This window comes from Malania oleifera, chromosome 2 (assembly GCF_029873635.1).
Source record: "Malania oleifera isolate guangnan ecotype guangnan chromosome 2, ASM2987363v1, whole genome shotgun sequence".
In the NCBI taxonomy this organism is placed as follows: domain Eukaryota; kingdom Viridiplantae; phylum Streptophyta; class Magnoliopsida; order Santalales; family Ximeniaceae; genus Malania; species Malania oleifera.
Genome location: NC_080418.1, coordinates 80,871,878 through 80,882,622, shown reverse-complemented (window position 1 = coordinate 80,882,622; position 10,745 = coordinate 80,871,878).

Genomic DNA, 10,745 nt, shown 5'->3' with positions numbered 1-10,745 from the left:
ATTATTTAACCACTGCAACTTGTACGGTCTAGGGTGCTTCAACACGGGTAGTCCCAATTTTTCCTCCATAATTGTGCTTGCAATATTAGTACAGCTACCACTGTCAATAATCAAACTACATACCTTGTCTTTGACATAGAACCTAGTGTGAAAGATGTTCTCCCATTACACTTCATCAACTCATTTTGCTTGCAAGCTCAATGCTCTCCTCGTGACTAATGTCAATGCATCAGTGGCTAAATATTCCTCCTCGGAAACATCCTCCAATGGTGGCATGTAGTTAGTGTCGGAATTTTCATTGTCGATCACAATTTCACCATTGTCTTGCAACACCATGACCTATTTATTTGGACATTGACTTGCTATGTGTCCCTTGCCTTGACATTTAAAACATTTTATGTCACGATTCCTAAAGGTAGAAGTGTCAGTTTTACCTTGAGGAACGTGGCGGGTGTTCGTGGATTTGGGCTCAGCTTTGGACATTTGTGACTTGTCCATCTGCTTGGTATAAGTTAGTTTCTAAAAGGTAGAACTAGAGTTATGGGCTGCATGTGACCCACCCCCTTTCTTGAGTTGTTGCTCCACTTTGATGGCTATGCGCACCATGTCTTCCATCTCCACATAATGTTGCATCTTTACCTTATCTTGGATTTCCCGGTTTAATCCAAATAAAAACCTAGCCATTGTAGCCTCTCGATCTTCCTCTACATTAGTCCAGATCATAGCAATCTCCATCTCCTTGTAGTAATCCTCTACGCTCTGGCTTCCCTACCTAAGACCTTGTAGCTTTTTGTACAACTCTCGGTAGTAGTAACTTGGAATGAACCACTTTCTCATCACTATTTTCATCTCCTCCCAGGTCTATATTGGTCGTTCTCTATTCCGCCTCCTGTTTATAACAAGCTGATCCCACTAAGTAATAGCATAGTTAGAAAATTCAATCATAGCTAATTTTACCTTCTTTGTTTCGGAATAGTTGTGGCAGTCAAATATGTAATCTATCTTCTTCTCCCACTCAAGGTATGCTTTAGGGTTGGATCTACCTTGAAATGACAGAATCTTCATCTTAATAATACCCAAGTTGTTATCTTCCCGGTTCCTAGTTTCTCTAAACTTCTCTCAATGTCTCCTATTACTAACAATAGAATCCTAATCATCTTCTTCATCAAAACCAGCCTTGTAAGGCTCTTCATCTTCAACCCTCACTTCCCTCGGTTGAACTATTTCCCTTCTAATCACATTAGGGGAATTTTGTGGCTGCTTCTCATATGTATTCTCCCTTTGATCTATCCCTTCATGAACCTGCTCCAGTTCCAACTTCATCACATGCCTTATCTCACTCATCATGGCTTCCATAAACACTTTCGGATCAACCAATTCCGTAGCATCTTCAGTAATGCTCTTAGCACTGTTGTGAGACATGATTACTGCAGGGCAAAGTTAGAAAGAAAAAAAAAAAGGACCTCACAATTCTCTCCCTTATGTGTTTACACTCAAGAATGTGAATCACTTTACACTCGTGTTTCACTCAAAAAAAATACGTGGCTTTTAATCCTTTAATGTTCTCACCACTATTGGCTTTTTCCACTTGATAATTCTCTTCCAATTCTTTTGAAACTAAACAATATTTCAAAATTTCCAACAACAATTCACCAAGAACTCATCAAGGAATTTTAAGTTTTAAAAGCAAGAATACAAGGAACATGGCAGATTAGATTTAAAATAACCAAAACTTCCTTGAAGAAAACAAATATTTGAAATTTAGGGTGAGGTGATTTTCAAGCTTATTAGAGCCCAAAATGAATGAAAACAAACAAATTTTTTTATTATTTTTCTTTTTCGTCTTCTTCTTTTCTTTTTTTTTTAATGATCAGCAACTGGCTTTTGATAATAATAGAATAAGATTTCGAAATAAAATAGAACAAACAAAATATGAGCGGAATGGGGTAAAGGAAATTCAGCTAAACTAGGGTACATGAACCGAACTTGGAATTGACAACAACACAGAATAAAGAAACAAAAGAAATGTTTTAAAGTATAGGCAAACCTAAACTAGAACTTTGCTCTGATACCAAATGATGCGAATCCCACCAAAATAATGAGATCCGACAACAACAAAAAAAAAGAACCCAAGATCATTCTATATTTAGAATTGAATGATAAACCTCGACCCGTTGTTTACAATAAACAAGAACCTTGGTATATATGACCTCAATCCATTGTTTATTGCGAAACAAGAACCTCAGTATAAGGAAGACACCACAAATGGTGGTGGAAAACCATTTGATAAGTCGTTGGTGAACGCCACGAGAAATCCTAATAAGTTTGAATAGTTCTTCAAAGAACCGTAGAGAAAATACTCTCACAATTTACAATCTGCCTCTTTTCATTGCTTAGACGCCTATTTGTAGGCTGGCCATTATAAGGAAAATTCCTAAAATAGTTATCCTAATTAAGGCTAAAATTTGGTAAAGAAATAACTCTTACTTGCCTAAAAAAAAAAAAAAGGACAATCAGCCCTTTAATTGGCTGATCACATGCCTAAAATAGAAAAAGGAAAGTGGGGAGCTTTAAATGAATGTGTTATTAGTCATACAAGCCCATAAAAGTCAAAACAAATAAAAGGAAAATAAATGGAATGCAAGCCTTACAATCAAACCCAAAAAGAAGTATTCTTAAACATGCCAATTTAAGCTTAGCCTTGGCCAAATTCTTCGAGAACTTGAATCATGTTGATGAATTTTTTTTACTCACATGGCTCATGCTCAATGGTCCTCCATGAATTTGCTTGAGTCCATGCCGCTTGAATCATTCCATTGAGTACAGCTTTAAATTTCCTTACTCACGTAATCGGCCCAATTAGGACTTGAACTAGTTCCTTTGAAGTTGTGCTATGATTTACATCACCCAACCATCTCCTAATACAATCCCACACAGTAATGGAGAACCTACATTTGAAAAATATGTGGTCAACTGTTTCAAACTCCTCTCTACAGAAAACACAATTGCGGTCCCGCACTTCCCAATACAGTTTGTCATTGGTAAAAAGCTTCCCTCTGATTCCCAACCAAAGAATAAATACATGCTTGGGGGTGCTTCCACTTCTCCACACTTCTTTAACCCATAGGACTTTGCATCCCCTTTGTCTCCAGAAATCATAGCATTGAGAGGAGTTATTTTGATCCAAAATCCACCCATTCAACAGACATTTTGCAGCTGCTATTTGATAATCACATCTCTGAAGAATCTGATTCTTAATGTAATGACCTGCTTAATTTCAAACATTTTTTTCCATAATAAAACCAATATAATATATATATATATATATATATATATATATATCTAGAAAATCATAATCCACTTGGACCCATGGTGTTGGCCTTACAAGGCTTAAAATCTTGTTATCTTGTTTTGATGCTAACAAACAAGTGAAATTTAATGTATTTCTATGAGTAATGTTATTTTAGGGCTCACATATGAGAAAGTAAGGTGAAAGTGTTCACAAGGATTAAATGAAGCTTAAATGAGTCAAAGCATGGATTTAAAGATGATATATGAAACCTTGAAGAATATGAGGACATGAATGAGTTGTTGAAAGCCAAAGGATATTAAAGTCCAAAGAGCCAAGGAAAGGCAAATTGAGAAAGCTCAAAGAATATGGAAGCTTGAAGAAAAGATGAACTCAATCTAAGGACAAATCATGAAGACTCAAGAACTTAGAATGTTAATATCTTAGAAATCTTTATGTAAGTGCTTTAATGTTTAAAATATCGTTTGAAATATTTTGAAGCTCTTAAGTTAATTTCTTATACCTAGATACCTTTTAAAATACCTAAAAAAAATATTTTTATAAGGTCAAAAAATTATTTTAAAAAAAGGTTAGAATCATTTTTGGAATAAAAAGTACCAAAAAGAGTTTTCCCAAATGCTGTCAATTTTTATATAGCGGAATTGAGGTAAATTTTTCTCTATCAAAAACTCATTATTTTAAAAAGTGGTCAACATAAAAGTTGTAGAATTTTCTCTTAGCTTTCTTTTGACACCAAGAAAATCTAATTTTAAGTTATAAAAAAAAATTTATAGCCAAAAAAATGAAGTGGGGTCACTGCTATCAAACATCTGAACACTGTTCAACGGACAAATTTTTTAAATTCTAATATTTTAAAATATAGCCGTTTGAGCTCCAAACTTTCTAAAAAATTTGGAAAACTCTCTAGGGAAACTTTTTTAACATGGAAACAAGTTTGAAAGCCTATAAATACATGGTTTTGCAAATCAAAACTCATCCAAGAATTGAAAAATCTGCTTGTAAAGCTGAAAGCACTCCTGTTCTTCCAAAGCTCTCTTGTTCACTCATTGCAAAACTATTTTGCTGAGATATTTTGAAGTGCTGATCCTTCCTCCTATGAATTTCTACTGCTAATCCTCATCTAAGAAGGATATTGGTGAATTCTACACTTGAGCTTCATTGTATTTCATATTGATATTTTACATTCAAGTATATAGTGCTGAAATTGTACTAACTTGCTCTTTAAGAGAGTATACTTGTACGCAGATCTTATCTTGTATTTTTTGTAGTTCTTTGACGTTCCAAGGATTGTTTGGATCGTTGGCTAAGCAAGGGGTATATTGCTTAGAGAGACAGGCTCTAGCCTAAAGGAGTGACCGAATGAAGGAATATCATTTGGAGAAGGCAGGCTCTAGCCATAACCAAGGAGGTTGTAAAGGTTTGTTCCACCCGTCAACGGAACAGGTTTAGTGAATCCTTTGGTGGATTGCCAAGGGTGAGGATGTACATTGGGTATAAGCCAAACCTCATAAAAATCTCCATCTCATTCTCTCTTTCCCTTACTCTTTATTTTCAACATATTTAAATTGCATGGATAGTTTATTTGATAATCATATATACTACATAATATTTGGAAATCAAACAAACTTAAGGTTTAATTTTGATTTGGGTTGCAAAAACCGAAAGAGAGTACGTTGGTTACACCATATCTTGCGGAAACCTTGCGAGAGTACGTTACTTGGTTAACATCCCAAAGATAAATTTACCAAGAGTTTATTTGAGTTCTAAATATTTGGAAATAGTGATTTGATTCATCTATACAGGGCTTTACATCAACAAGCATAAATTCTCATTCACTACAGGGCTTGGTTCAAATTTGGCAAATATAAACAAACAACCATCTTAAGTTGTTATATTACATAAGTGTTGTGTATTGGCTTGTTTGTTTACTTTATAAATTTAGTTGATTGGTTTGGTTGAATGATTGGATGTTTGTATGGTTAAAAATTAAGTAAAGAAACTAAGTTATTGAGTGCTTGACAAATTAAACAAATCAGTCATGAATTGGTTAAAAGAAATAAAATAAGTTTAAGAATTCTAAAAAGGAATTAAAAGAAATTTTAAAAGCCAATTCACCCCCTCCCCCTCTTGGGAAGCTATTCCTAATTTCACATGGGTACCAGGGATACATCAGAAAATAGTGAGGAAGCCTAAGCAGTAGGAAACATAAAATCAGAAATAACCCATAATACTATATACAATACCATCCATCAATATACCAAAGTTACTACATCCATTACATTTATATATACATCCCTAAAAGAAAGTCCTAGGGACATTTCCCACAAAAATCCAACCGTCCCCACCAAAACTTACCCTTCAGAGAGGGCAGATCAACAGTACTATCTCAGCGAAGCTTTATCCGCTCTCCTATCAGAGGCTCCTGAAAATTTCATGTAATTCGGGGTGAGACAACTCTCAATAACGAAAATAAACTAATACTAGCGTGTGACAACATGAGTATTTCTTTGTTCTATATAAAATCATACATAAACATATCAGTATAACTGTCTACATCATATTTGGGAAACATATATATTCTAATATCATGGCAAAACATACAAGATTTTCATAAACATAATTCATCTCATATAATATAATACGAAAACAACCTTGGTAGGTTAGTTGGCTGTTATCATGTATTACCCCCACAAGACTAGTTTGTGTGGCCTAAAGGTGGGACTTGACAATGGTTTACCGACCACTGCCAAGCCAAAAGTACAATCTGTAAGTCCGATGGGTCTGCCAGATCTAGTCCGTACAACAAGGGCGCTCACACTTCTTAAAACCACATCAACCATCCAATCTCACGCCACTCCGTACAGCAACGTTAACAAAAATATCGTGATGAATCATGAACACATAGCATTGGTACCGTGCAAGTGCTAGCCTAAACCAAGCCAACCAGGTTTTGATAACATATAGCATGTAACCAAACTGTGATACATGGATATTTCATACTATTAATTGTCAAATCAATATCATCACATCATTTTGCATATATATATATATATATATATATATATATATATATATCATAAAATCATCGGCCCGTACTCCTGTATTTCATATTTTACCATAGCTCGGCCCGTACGCCGGCACATCATATCCATAGCACGGCCCGTACGCCGGAAAATCATATCCATAGCACGGCTCGTACGCTGACAAATCATATCCATAGCACAGCCCGTACGCCGGCAAATCATATCCATAGCACGACCCGTACGCCGGCAAATCATATCCATAGCACAACCTGTATGCCAGTAAATTATATCCATAGCACGGCCCGTGCACCGGTTTTTCATTATAAAAATCCATATCTTTATCATATTCCTAGAAAACAATATTTCATTATAAATCCTACTCATGCCACACGAAATAGGTTTTTTGTATATTTAACATACTATCATTTTCAGCAGTATTTCCCAAATATAAAACATATATAAATATATTTATTTTCCTGAACTCAGATGTTATAATAACATACATACATTTTCATAAAATAACTAGTTTAGTTTATCCCCTTACCTAATTCCTGAAGAGCCCTTAAGAAAACAGTCCTGCACCCGCAGGGTTCCCCATTCAACACCCTAAAAACGACATTTTTCAGAACTAAATTTTAGTATTTCTACGCGTACTACGCTCTCTACAACTATCAAATAGCCAAATACTAAGTAGAAAGCCTTACTCTGAATATGGGATGAATTCCAAACTCGTCCCACCAACGATCCGCTCCAGCAGACTTGTAGAGAACTTTCTTAGGAGCGTCGTGGTGGCTTCAGATCGTCGATCTGGTGAAGAATGAACCCAGAAAGCTAGGGAGAAGTGAGGGGAACCTAAGGAAGAGAGAGTGAATTCTGCGGCCAAAATAAACTGAAAATCGTGTTTAACACTATTTTTACACTGGCCTTCGTCAACGAGCTACGTCACCTCGTTGCCGAGGTTATGAAAACAACTCATCAAAGAATTCTCTCCTCGTCAATGAAATTCAGAGTCACCAAAACCCCCCACTCGGTATTTTCTCATCGACAAATAGCACCCTCATCAACGAACCCAATATGTTGTGTCGTCGACAAACGCGCTGCCCCCTTTTTATTTCCTTTCCTCCCTCTTTTATTTTTATTATTATTATTATTATTATTATTATTATTATTTAATTACCATTATTCTTCAGGTCATTACACTTAATATCAATTATCTTCTTAAAAAAGAGCGGAATCTTGGTGCTTAGAGTCCAACTCCCATATGCTAAAGTCTTTTAAAAAAATTTGGTGCACCCACCTTGACCATAAAGAGTCCATCTTCGCTAGGATATTCCACAAGGCTTTTGTAAGGAGGGCCTTGTTCCATATTTTAAGATCAAAAACTCCCTACCCCCCTTCAGATTTTGGAAGGCAGACTTCCCTCCAAGCTACAATCGGCTTCTTCCTACCACCCCACAGAAATTTTCTACACAATTTCACAACATGATCCAGGACATTATTTGGAAAAGGAAAAATAGCAAGCTAGAAACAATCTACACCTTGGATGACTGAGTTGATTAGTTTTAATTTTCCTATAATAGTATGAGGCCAGCTTTTAAAAAAGTTAGCAATTTTGTTTACCGGGGGGGAATAATGGCTAAAGTTGAGTCTAGAAGCTGCAAGTGGAATACCAAGATATCAGAAGGGAAATTCACCCACATTAAATCCAGTCAGCTGTTTTATCCCCTCCAAGTCATATTCCTTGATTCTAGCATGATACATGTTAGATTTGAGGCAATTTGCAATTAAACCTGAGCAATCCGAGAACTTCTTGAGACAATCCATTAGTAGCTTTACAGAAGATAAATCCCCTCTAGAGAAGAGAAATAAATCATCAGCAAAAGCCAAATGTTATATTTTCATCTTATCACACTTAGGATGGTATTTAAAATCAGCATTGTGTTCCAAAACCTTCAGCAATCTTGAGAGGTATTCAAGACATATCACAAAAAAAGGGGGGATAATGGGTCGCCTTGTCTAAGGCCCTTTCTGCCCTTAAAAAACCATGGAAACCCCCATTTAAAGATAATGAATAAGTCGTGGTTGTAACACATTCCATTATCCAATTAATCATAGTAGCTAGAAAATTTAGCCGAAACAACATCTGTATAAAGAAGCACCGGGAAATTGAATCATATGCCTTCTTAAGATCAATCTTAAGCATACATCTTGGGGACACCCTCTTCTTAGCATACTTTCTCACTATCTCCTAAACAAGATATATGTTTTCCACCATACTTCTCTGTTGAACAAAAGTAGAGTGAGCAAGATTTATAATTTCTTCAAGTCCAAGTTTAATTCTTGCAGCTATAATCTTAGCAATTACTTTGTAGATAACGTTGCAATAAGAAATAGGCCTATAATCCCTAACTTTCGAGGCATGGTCTGACTTTGGAATTAAAGCAATAACAGTGTGATTTAGTTGCTTTAACATCTTATCGGCAGCAAAAAATTCTTTCACAGCATCAGTGAAATCCTTACCCACAGTACACCAAGCCTTCTTAAAGAAGCATGTAGTGAACCCATTAGGACCTAGTGATTTTTCATTTCCAATGCTAAATAAATCTATCTTTATCTCATCATCTGAAATGGGAACCATCATACAATCTCTTTGGGTATCATTTTGTAGAGGGCTACTCTGAGCTATATGACTTTCAACCCTAGAAACAAACCCCTCCATTTGCAGTAGCTAATTAAAGAACCTTAGGAATTCATCCACAACCTGAACCTAAGAGGAAGTATGATCGCCATTAGACATAGTTACTGCAGTAATATGGTTCCTATTAGTTATTGAGGAAGAGCACAAATCAAGGAGCAAACATGAGGCCCCAATTTGCGTGATATTTCCTTTGAGAAAAGTCAGCAAATCTTCTTACTATAGAAAAGAGCATGGAAATTGATTTAGGATTGATTTTGTATTTATTCCATCGTTCCCCAATTACAAGTATAAATAGGGGTTGTAAGTTGTTGTAAAATACATAATTGAATAGAGTTAATTTTTTTATATTCTTCTTCCTTTAATTCTATATTTCTTTTATTCCTCTAGTCCGTTTTGCTCTAATTTTAACATGGTATCAGAGCGGGTTCATCGAACATCTACTCCGATTGTCTGGTGAGCTCTCCACTAGTTCCGTCATCAAAGACAACGAAGGAACCATCACTTCTTCACTGCCGATTGCTGGCGCTGACCAGGCCTTCCCTATCTGATCTTCACCTCTACTATCAACGACCTTTGACTTCCTTGTCTCTATCATCGTTATTCGCTGATGTCTTTGACATTGTCATCGACGTCTCCGGTGACTTCATTCTCTAACATCGTCTTCCTTAGTCTGCTCGTTGCTCTTTTAGATCTACGCCTTCACGGATTAGTGGAGCATCTCGAGTAATGGGTTGTGAAACCATCCTCCTTGCACTCGGCTGTCTAATTTGACGTCATCTCCTGATCATCTTCGTCATCGTCTTCAGAAAATCAGAGAACACACTAGTTCGTCTGAATGAGAGGTTGAAGATGACCTTCTTTTCACAGCTAAAGATCCAAGACCAAGTGACCCACACCAAGAAGCTCGGATCCCTGCGACTCGCACTCCGGTTCAAAATGCACCCCAGTCTGACGTGGTCCGTACTTCGAAAAAAAAGGTTTCATTTTTTCACAATCCATGGCATACCAAGTTGGTAGCGTCAACTCTTCATTGGCAAGTACGCCCAATAATGAACATTTGTGGATTCTTGATAGTGGTGCAACCGATCTTATGGTTTTCACACCCACTATTCTGACCCCAATATTTTCCAATCCATGGTTGGACAATCCAATTATCGGATGGCTCCCATGCCACCATTACCTATATTGGATTAGTTCGCTTCTCTCCCGCTCTCACTTTAGATTATGTTCTTTGTGTACTGACCTTTCATTTCAACCTAATTTCCATTTGTAAGTTATGCAAAATACACCATTGTCTCATTATCTTTTCTTCTGATTTTTGCTTTATTTAGGACCTGTGCTTGATGAAGATGATTGGGATGGGAACTAAGCGGGATGACCTCTACCACTTTGCAAACACTAGAAAGGCTGGTTGTCGAGCCGCCACCTCCACTTCGACTTCCCATATATGGCATCAACGTTTAAGACATTTGTCCAATAAAAATTTGTCTTTTCTTTCTAATAAACTACAAGAAATTTGTAGTTCTAATTTGAAATGTGTTTAATTTGCCCATTGGCTAAACAGATTTGTGCTCCATTTCCAACTAGTTCCATTTCTTCCCACAAACCTTTTGAATTACTACATGTTGACATTTGGGGGGCTTCTCGCACCCCTTCTATTATTGGTGCACATTATTTTCTCACTATTGTCGATGATTTTACCTATAGTACTTAG